A 10,147-nucleotide genomic window follows, 5' to 3' on the forward strand; every position below is an offset into this window, starting at 1 on the left:
TAGCCCTGAATGAATGCAGTGACAGTAGCACCAGCTCATTTGTTCTATTTGAATGCTGCACTTCAGGTATAAGGGGATCACAACCCCATTGGACAGAAACTTGGTTTTCTACTGGAAGACCATAATACCAAATACATATCTTGTGTTTCCATTCAAGGGGTCTATGCAGCTCTAAAACAAAATTGCAGTCATGTTTGATTTATCAAATGAAAAAAGAATGCAGTAAATTACCATTCTTGTTTGACAAAATGCTCATTTTTTGGCGTAGATTTTAGTTCCCCCCCCCCCCCCCCGGGCTAATGTGGTGTAGATTTTAGTTTTGAACTTGAATATCAGAAAATACAAAATATGGTAGAAAAGAAATGGAATGTACATAAATGATATGGTATGATCTTTAACTAACAGTCAAGAGAGCAGCAGGCCCTGTCCGGAGAATGAAGACACCAGTTTTGTATTCCTTTATGATCATTAATTAGAAGTGCACGTAACTACAGAAGTACCAGCAAATATATACTATTTAGTTACTAGAACATGGAGAGATTGAGGGAGTGATGCTACAGGAGAATATGCAAAAGCATCCCAACAGGGTTGCTTGGCTAAAGCAAAACCCCCTAAATAGAGTGGTAGGAACATCATAGACATGGTTAGAAAATATTTAAAAGTGAGTTCTCCTTCAAGCTGAAGGAGGAAACCCCAATGATGATTTAAGGGAGATCCAGATACGAACCACATCACTTGATTAGCAGCAAAAGTGGGAGAGGTTGAAAACTTACATCAAGAATGAGCATTTAGATACAATAAAGATAAGAGTTGCCCATCATTCAATATAAACAGGCAAAAACAGTTGAAAAATTGATATTTCACAGTCGTGCAAACGTTCATCAGATCCAATTCTCAAAATTATACACAAAAACGGCTACCTATGGTTCTAACATCTAGAGAGGAGAAATGAAAGAGATAGATAATCAATGTTCTTTCCACATGAATGTCATCGAAATAACTTAAGCTTGTCTTTCACTAATTCAGCCTCACTACTGTACTCTTTAAATGTGTATTGTTCTTGCTTAAATTTAGAAGGAACACTGCCATGGCTATAACAAGACATACAGAGGCTGAAGTGAGAAGTCATTTCTTTGAATATGGATCCAATAATTGGGTACCGGCACGCCTCACAAGCATGCCCACCATGACGGATCCTGCCTTGGGTTTCAAGTCTCACCAAAGTTCTCAAGACGCCAAAGCCCCGTTCATTGTCATCAAATATTTGGAGGAACTCAGAGAATGAAATTACTTGGGCCTCCCCTTCTACAGGGGCAACCAAGTGGTCACCATATCCTTGAGAAGTGAGATAAATGAGTCTCAAGTACCTCATGTAGATCAATGCATCAACCTTAAGTATAAAACCTTGACCCTGCTTCCTCGAGCGCCATGACAGAGCATCAAAGGCAGCACGCTTGCGATTTAGTGGTTCTCCAGCACAGATGGGAGCAATGACAGCATAAAACATGCCCAAGTCCACTCTTCCAGAACTGGTAGCATCCAAGACTGACAATATTTGTTGATCAACTGCTTTAACTGCTCCCTGAAAAGTTTCTGGTTTTAGAAAGTGAAGCAACTTCCTCAAAACAACCTCTAATGTTGCCTTCGTTATTGATTTCTCCGGCTCCTCACTCTTTGAATCTGAATTGGGTTCCCATTCTTCAGGTCCACCTATCTCCTTATTAAGAAGAAACACATCACATTGATGAAGTCTAGTAGTCCTTTGGAAGTCCCTGACGTGAAGGGCACTGGCAAGAAATTCTCTCCTTGTGGTTTTCTCATTTGCCATTTTGAATTTGGATGCTTCCACGACAATCACATCACTTGCATCTGCCAAATTTTCCTTTTTCTTAGCAAAACGACCACCGTGGTTTTTCTTCTTCAACTGCTTCATGTGTGCCATTGTATCATATAACTCAACCCTCTCAGTCGACTTGAGTGCCCCTCTCAATGCTTTCCTTGCTTCCGTAGCTTCCCCTCCTCCAAACAGGGAGATTGCTCGGTTCACCTGGGCTCGCCAATGGTTTGGCTGAATCCCCAGAACTCTACCATACATTTCTGCTGCTCTTTGATACCGCCCCAGATCTTGAAACAAGCAACCAAGGTTGTACAAAGCATCCAAATGACTGGGATTAAGGTCAATGGCCCTCTGAAACTCCAAAATTGCCTTCTCATCCTCCTCCATTGCATGAAGAACCACCCCAAGATCACAATGGGCATCTGGGAACTCAGGGCTCAAGAACACTGCCTCCTCCAACGCCTTCTCTGCTGCCTTATACTCCCCTACTCCAAACAATGCACTCCCCAAGTGCTTCAAAGCCCGATAATGTGTCGGACACAGCACTGCGGCCTCGCGATAATGCTCGCAAGCACTGAGCAGCATTCCTTCTCCTTCCAAAACAATCCCCAAATTCACATGTATCTGTGGCAACAGAGCCAACCATTTGCCCGAATTGGTCTCTGCCAATTCCAGACCCAACATAAAGCTAACCTTAGCCTCGTCCAATTTCCCTAACGAGCATAAACAATTGCCTATCCTGAAATGTGGTCGAGCATCAACCGGTCTCAAATCTGCTGCACGCTGGAAGCTCTGAAGAGCCTCTTTAAGAATCTTATAATCACATAAAGTCCTTCCAATAGCCATATGCCGATCAAAAGCTTCTTCCCTAGACAAATTCCTATCAATGGCAGCCCGAATGTCTCTCACTTCCTTCAACAGTTTTCTGAAATCCTTACAATTCTCATCCCAAAAGAACTTCTTATCATCAAACTCAACACTATAATCCGTAGACCACCCATTATCAGAAAACCCATCACTGGAATTCGAAAATTTGTTCTTCTTGTGATTACCATAAGTACTAGTCTTAATCTTTCTCCTGATAACTATCTCCATATCCTCAACAAGCTTCCAGGTAGCATCATAGTCGACACCATGGTTAGGCGACTTAGCCCAAGCAGGTGCCACCCTAAGATTTGGGATTTTCTGGGTCATCAACCACTTATCTGCTAAACCAATCATCGAAGACGAAGTGGAACAAGAAGGGGTTTCCAAATGGGATGTAAGACTGACCTGATCAGAGGAAGAAAACAGGGCTGAATAATCCCTATCAACGTCCCCGGCGCCATCATCGTAGGTGCGAAGAAGGCCGTCGAAGGAGAGACCCGGTAAAGGATTTTCGATGAAATCGGAATAAGTTTTGAAAACTTCATCGAGAATGGCACTGATCTGTTCGGAGCTGAACTTGACATTTGGGTTAACAGCGGTGACGAGAGCACCCATCTCTTCCCGGCTGAGACCTCCGTCATTGTTGACATCAAATCTGCAGAAGATCGAATAGACTTTATCTGTTCTCGTCAGCGATGTCACCGACGATAATCTTCGTGACGGAGCCATTAGAGAAGAAGTTTGAGAGAGAGAGAGAGAGAGAGAGAGAGAGAGAGAGAGAGAGAGAAAGGAATGGCTTGTAACGGTACAAGTGAGATGAGATCTCTATTTGGCTCCTTGCTGGCATTGAGTAGTTCCCGCGAAAATAGGGTGGTCAACCGTTTTGAATGATTGAATTTTTCATGGTTTTATTTTGCGATTGAAAGGTTCAACACATGACTGACCCGAGTTGCATAGTGAATGTGTGTTACGTACCGTAACAACTCCGGTTCTTGTATCCACGTGGAGAAAAAAAACTTCGAAATGTACATAGTTAGATTCATGAGATAGTGTTCAATTTAAAAAGCAAATACCTTTGCGTACAAGCTATGAGTCTAGATCCTCTCCACCCGGACTGCTGCTTCAACTATCCACTCACGCTCATACGAGTATGGGACCTACACTACCCCTACTTGTCATAGGAAAACTCTGTGAGTTTAGGTTCATACTCATATGAATGTTGATGGATGAGCAGATTGAGTGGAGAGAATCTGGCCTGGGATATAAATCCTTTGTAGCGTCCAATGTAGCGGCCATTCATCTTCTGGCTACTATTGGGGTCACATGTTTCATAATAAATCTTGAACATAAAAATGATAAAAATGTTTTTGAATTGGTTTAATTAGTTTGGTTTATCGATAAAACCAAATCTTGAAAAATCTTATCTTCACTTATCCTCGTTAGTCCTCATCTTTGAAGCCATCCCTAGCCTTGAACGGCCAACAACTGACACTTTGACCAATACTTCATGTATCGCACATAAGGGTGTCAGTCGGTATGATATTAACTTTGAATATTGAAAATTAGAACCGTTTTGTACTGAATTAGACGGTATGGTTTCAGTATTTATAAAAATGGTTCGATACGGTTTTTGTATCAAATCGGTGTGGAAAAACGTGTAATACAATTTTGGTACGAACGAATCCATGCTACTTTTGTTATTAGTTCATTAAGATCTTAATAAACATGTGATCAAACAATCGATAGAATTAGATATTAATAGAGACAAAACAAGTAAATCTAATTACAAGACGAGAAGTGAAATTATCGGTATGAGTACCTTAAATCAGTACTATTAAATCGGAAAAAGAGTAGGCTCATACATGCATTACCTCTAGCATGCAACGGCAAGCACTCTACCACTTGACCCATATACCCACTTTGTAACGAGAAGTCAATTTAAAAATATATTGGTAAAATGTGGTTGAGACCGTTGGTTTATAATTTAAACTGAATCAAATTGCTCCTCCGATACTCACTTAATTTTGTATATAATTTGATACGGAAGTTTCCTACTCGACCGGGTCAAACCCGGCTTGGGCTCCACACCCAGTCGGCCCTCTGATGATATGAGTTTCCTACCCGACCGGGTGATACCCGGCTGGGGTTCCACATTCAGTGGGGATAAGAGCCCACTGACTTGACCAAGGCGAGATGAACACTCGGCTAATATGGCAACTATTATGAATGAGGAAAGTCAACTCTGTTGCTGATCGAGCGGGATTGATAACAGGAAAGGCGTGATCTCAGGAGAGACGACAACCACCATCGGGTAGACTTACCAAATACATAAAAGGTAACATTCACGGTATAAGAAGAGGAACATACCCCTCTGGTTAGCATCCAATACATTCTGAGCTTCGTCTTGTGTACTCTTGGCACGAGATCTTAGATTGTTCATTGTCTAACTTAGCCATCGGAGGCGGTTGCCTTGTAATCTAGTTGGCTCATGTCTAACACTTTTTGCAGGACTCATCGTCTTCAGCTTGAAGGAGGCTTAGTTGGGTGCAACATCAACATAACTGATATGCATCATAATTTATGTTTCTCTTCTCTTGAGTAAAGATCTTCTTATAGACTATTTAGAGAGGAACGTTGCAATTTCTTTCTTCTAGCTTATTTGTTTGGACAAACTATTTTCCATTCAATTGAACTTAAGTTAAATTATTAAAATAATAACATGTAATAGAATACAAAACCTAGGTGTGGACTGTGTAATACAATTTGTATTATTGTATCTTAAGCCTAACTGAAACATAAGCAAATCAATTGACACGCACACACCATAGACACACACATATATATTGTATGTGCAAATGCACGTCGCTTATTGTGCTTTATATGCTAAACAAACAGTGTTATAATAATGAAATAAATAAGTTTGGTTGATATAGTACATTCAAATAAAAATTGACATGGAAAAGAAAATAATTTTTTATTTTGATTTTTTTTTTTTACATTTTATGTTTTCATATTTGTTTAAATAAACTATTTACTTCAGTTTATCATCTTCCTTTTCTATTATATCTATATCAATGACTTTCGATCTTAAATTGCATTTATTTCTACTATTAAATTTATAAAATATAATTTTCCAGGGATAAGTTTGATGATGCGTTTGTATAGAAAAGAAGAATATAAAAGTCAAGTGAAAAGGTAGCCACAAAATAGGAGGAGTACATGCCTAACATATAAAATATGAGAGACATAACCATTGCAGAATACAGCTGATTTATCAAGGGAAAATGAAGGTTCCAATCCAAAAAAAACTTAAAGTGGACGAACATTAATTTGTTCTAATGAATAAGTTATGTACAATAATCATAATAGGTGAATGGAAAGACTACTGTCTATCTACATCCATAGCTCAAGATGTTCGTATAATAACAAGTATATAAGGCAAAGATTCCACCTCCAGTTACCAAGCATAGAATCCTTCACCATGGATCTCCTCTTACCATTAAACCTTTCCAGCCATAACACCCAAACAACATCCAAACTCTCAAGTGCTGCTGCACTTCTTGTGGCAATCAGCCCTGAGATTCCAAAATGGTTTAGTAGAGTTGAGCTTCAATGCCTTGACTACATCTGGGTTGTTCTTGATCTATTTCAGTTAGAAAGATTGCAAGCAGTTTAAGGCATAACAATCAATAGCTGATCGATAAAAAATAATAAGTGCATCAATATAGTAAGGCAAATCCTTGCTTCAATGTTGCAGGCAGGATAACCATGTGTGCAGCAGCTGAAACATCAATGACTACACAAGGATTTCATGTAACAAAAGTTCTGATTAAAATAATAAAACAGAGACCGAACAAGAACATTGGAAGTATGTCATGAAATCATCTGTAGGCATGCTTTCAATTACGTGAATAGTAGTATGGAAATGTCTTTTATTACTAAAACTTGGTGGAAAAAGCCAAAGCTACTCTCATTCACTTTGTTCATTCTTCAGCTCTTAGAGGGACAATTTTCTAAGAGCCATGGTTGTACTATTGACATGAGAAAGAGCCCAGAGTATTGGCTGTCAGTAAACTCTATAGTTTATTCCATTACTTGTATCTTTTTCTGTTTTTTTTAAGGTTGCAAGAGAAGCCGAATTGGGAGAAAATCTATGTGATAGAGTGCTAACATTAATATAAAGATAGGTGTGAGATAACCTAACCCAAGCAATAAAAAGCAACTCAAATCAACCACTGGTTTTAGTAGTCTAGCTATTATATGAATGACTCCCTCCAACAGGCAAAAATAGGTTTATTAATTCTCACTACTTCTAGCAATACAAGGTAATAGAGTTGGATAACCTCAGCCACAAGGATCAACAAACAGCAACAGTAGTTACTGCAGGCCTGTGATAGGGTCATCAACCAGGGGAATCCCCATAACCAAAATCATAAGCAATAGTTACTTGATGAGGTTCAAACTCCTATGGTCAGTCTCAAAGGGGCAATTAACTCCTAAAAATAATCAGACAAGAACCATAGACAGATGCTGATATTATAGAGATATCAATTAGAGACTATACTGCTAAGTTAGTTATGAAGTTAGACAAACCCAGCCATGTGATGTACACCAACTAAGATTCAAGTAGAGATTTGACGTGGTTCACACATTGATGTGGTATGCTACATCATCGGACAAAGAAAAATAGTTTTTCCATTATGTAGAAAAATAACAAAAAGAGATTTCAAAACCAAGAACTGTCACGCAAAAACCGTCGACAGCAGGGTTCGAACCTGCGCGGGCAAAGCCCAATAGATTTCAAGTCTATCTCCTTAACCACTCGGACATATCGACGATGTTGTGTGTTTTGGGTTTCATCTTAATAATACATTTAAATGGGAAAATATCTCCAAGATTCTGTGAATCGGTTGAGGTTCCCCTGTATATATATACTAGTAATGATACACGTGCATATGCACGTGTTGTGTGTCCTGGAATATGATTGACTTTTTTTCTTCTTTGAGTTGAATTTAAGTCTAAAACTTATATGTTTTTGTCATTCTATATAAACGATTTTAATTAAATGAATATCAAAGATTTTAATGTTTTTTTTTCTTTTTCTTTTAATGGCGAACTAAGAGGCTTCAAATTTTTGGGATTCTCAAGAAAAACCTTTGAAAATCCATTCAGTAAATATATTAATTAATAAATATTATTATATTTTCTATTTATAATGATTTTAATTAAATGAATATCATTGGTTTTGATGGATTTTTCCCCCTTCTTTCTTTTAATGGGCCAACTACGAGTTTCAACCGTTTGGGATTCCAAGAAAAAACCTTTGAAGATTCAATTAATAATAAATATTATATTAATTTTAGGCTAAAGTGTAACATCTTTTTCTTCTTCTCTATTTCTTCTCTAATATAGTTCTTCTCCAAATTCAACACTTTCTTCTTCCTCGGTTTTTTCTCAAATATAGTTCTTTTACAGGTGCAACATAATTGATTTTTTAGAGAGACTTAGAGGAAAAATATTAGTTTTTGTGAAGAGATGGAATTAGAAACAAGAAAGAATCATGAGATCTAGGAAAGATGAAAATTACGACAACAGAATTATTGCAATCAAAGGGTCCAAACTTGAACGTAGATGAAAGAATTTTCAGAGCCGATGGAGATGGAGATGGAGAGGGGATTGAAGAAGGATAGAGAAGGAATAGAAAAAGAATAAATTTAACCGTTACTCTAACCACTAGCGAGAATCGAGTAGGTTTTTTTTTTTAAACTTTAACCGGTGATAGAAGGTTATCTTAATTAATCAGTAAATAATATGAGAAAAAATAGAAATTTTATCGAATGATTCAAATTTAGTTAACAGATCTGATGGTAGAAATTTAGAGTCGTTCAGTTGACATATTCACACGTCCGTTCAGCTACCTCCTTCCCCTAATTATAATTATGAGTGTTAAATTACAATCTTAGACATAATTAATTATTTAATTTTAATAAAAATTTAAGGGAAAAATGTAGCCATCTTCCATGAGTTCATACTTTTATAATAGTGTATATATATATATTCTCTATCTAAATAATAGAAAGCATGAAACTCTTTTTTTCCCCTCTATTTTTGGAATCATCTTGAAGCAGTTAAGATTGGGCGTCCACAGACAAGGGGTGTGGTAGAGGGGGAGATGAAAAAGATTTTATAGAGCAAAGGCTCAAACCTAAGACCTATTAAGTCTTACTATCTCTAATTAAGAACTCGAGTGAATAAAAATAGTAAAAAAGAAATTAAAAAAACATTAAAATTAAAAATCATGGGCATATGAATTTATGTTTCCACCCTCGACAATCTGAAAGGCAGCCATAGAAAAAATTTTAAAAGTTGGGAGACCACCTCTACTTGAATACTAAAAAAAAAAAAGATACAGTACGATACTAAAAGTATTTCAAAAAAAGAGAAGGACATGAAAAGATTTGCCATGAAAAAGGAGTACATGCTTTTATATATATATATATATATATATATCGTTAGGCTTTACATTAGTCAATTCTAACCATGTGTAAAATGATGATTAATGAGGTTAAATTCTATTTTATCTAAATGACTAAAGAAAAATAAAATAAAAAACAAGAGAACCTTATTTTGAGTTTGAATATGTTTTAAGAATCAAACTATGTATACGTGTTAAGAATCAAACTATGTAAATTTAGAAAATAAGAACGACTTGTTACAATACGAGTGATACAAGATCTTTATTTTGCTTCGCTTGCATGCAAGTGGTTCCTACGAAAAGAGGGTAGAGAACTGTTTAAATTCATTGATTTTTTCATGATTTTGTTTTGATTGAAAGGTTCAACACATGATGACCGAGTTGCACGGTGAATGTGTGTGACACAACCTCAAATGGTGGCAATTTGACCATATGAATTAGCTAAGGATAATTTTCATTTGGATCCCTGAGATTTGGTCCAAGTCATTTTTTTCCGGTACAAAGACGGGGCTAAACAACCCAAAGGAACAAACAAAAAACTTAACTTAAACAATACTCTCTATCCACCATGAGAATTCCTTCTAACCCAGCTGGAGCATTTGGTCCAAGTCATTTTTAGTCTAAAGAAAATGACGTTTTGTATTAGGACAAGAAATTATTTTTATGATAAAAAAATATTTATAAATTTTAGATTTCCTTTCTCCAATTGGTAGCATATTCAGTTAGAAGGTTACTCGATCCAATACAAAATTATTGGTACCTCATACCTCAATTCAAGTCCGAGGTAAGTTGAAAAAAAGGAATCAAAAGAATATAAGGACATTTTGATTATGAAAATGACTGCTTTCTTAATTGATTTTTTCCGGATGCCATTGGGGCTGCCAAAGCTAAATTTCACCTTATTTGGAATGGAAATGACTTGGATAAAACCTCAGGATCTAAATGAAAATTACCGTCAACTAAAATAA

At 36.9% G+C, this 10,147-nt stretch overlaps 1 non-coding gene and 1 pseudogene across 1 annotated transcript; both read right to left on the minus strand.

Moving 5' to 3' along the window:
- Positions 1–988: 988 nt before the first annotated feature.
- Positions 989–3,433, minus strand: LOC149016864 (putative TPR repeat-containing protein At2g32450 pseudogene; annotated as a pseudogene).
- A 4,025-nt stretch (positions 3,434–7,458) lies between these two features.
- Positions 7,459–7,540, minus strand: TRNAS-UGA (transfer RNA serine (anticodon UGA)). The gene has a single exon. It is a non-coding gene; the product is annotated as a tRNA-Ser (tRNA).
- Between the last annotated feature and the right edge of the window lie 2,607 nt (positions 7,541–10,147).

This window comes from Hakea prostrata, chromosome 5 (assembly GCF_041222555.1).
Source record: "Hakea prostrata isolate BN-2017 chromosome 5, UWA_Hpros_2, whole genome shotgun sequence".
In the NCBI taxonomy this organism is placed as follows: Eukaryota; Viridiplantae; Streptophyta; class Magnoliopsida; order Proteales; family Proteaceae; genus Hakea; species Hakea prostrata.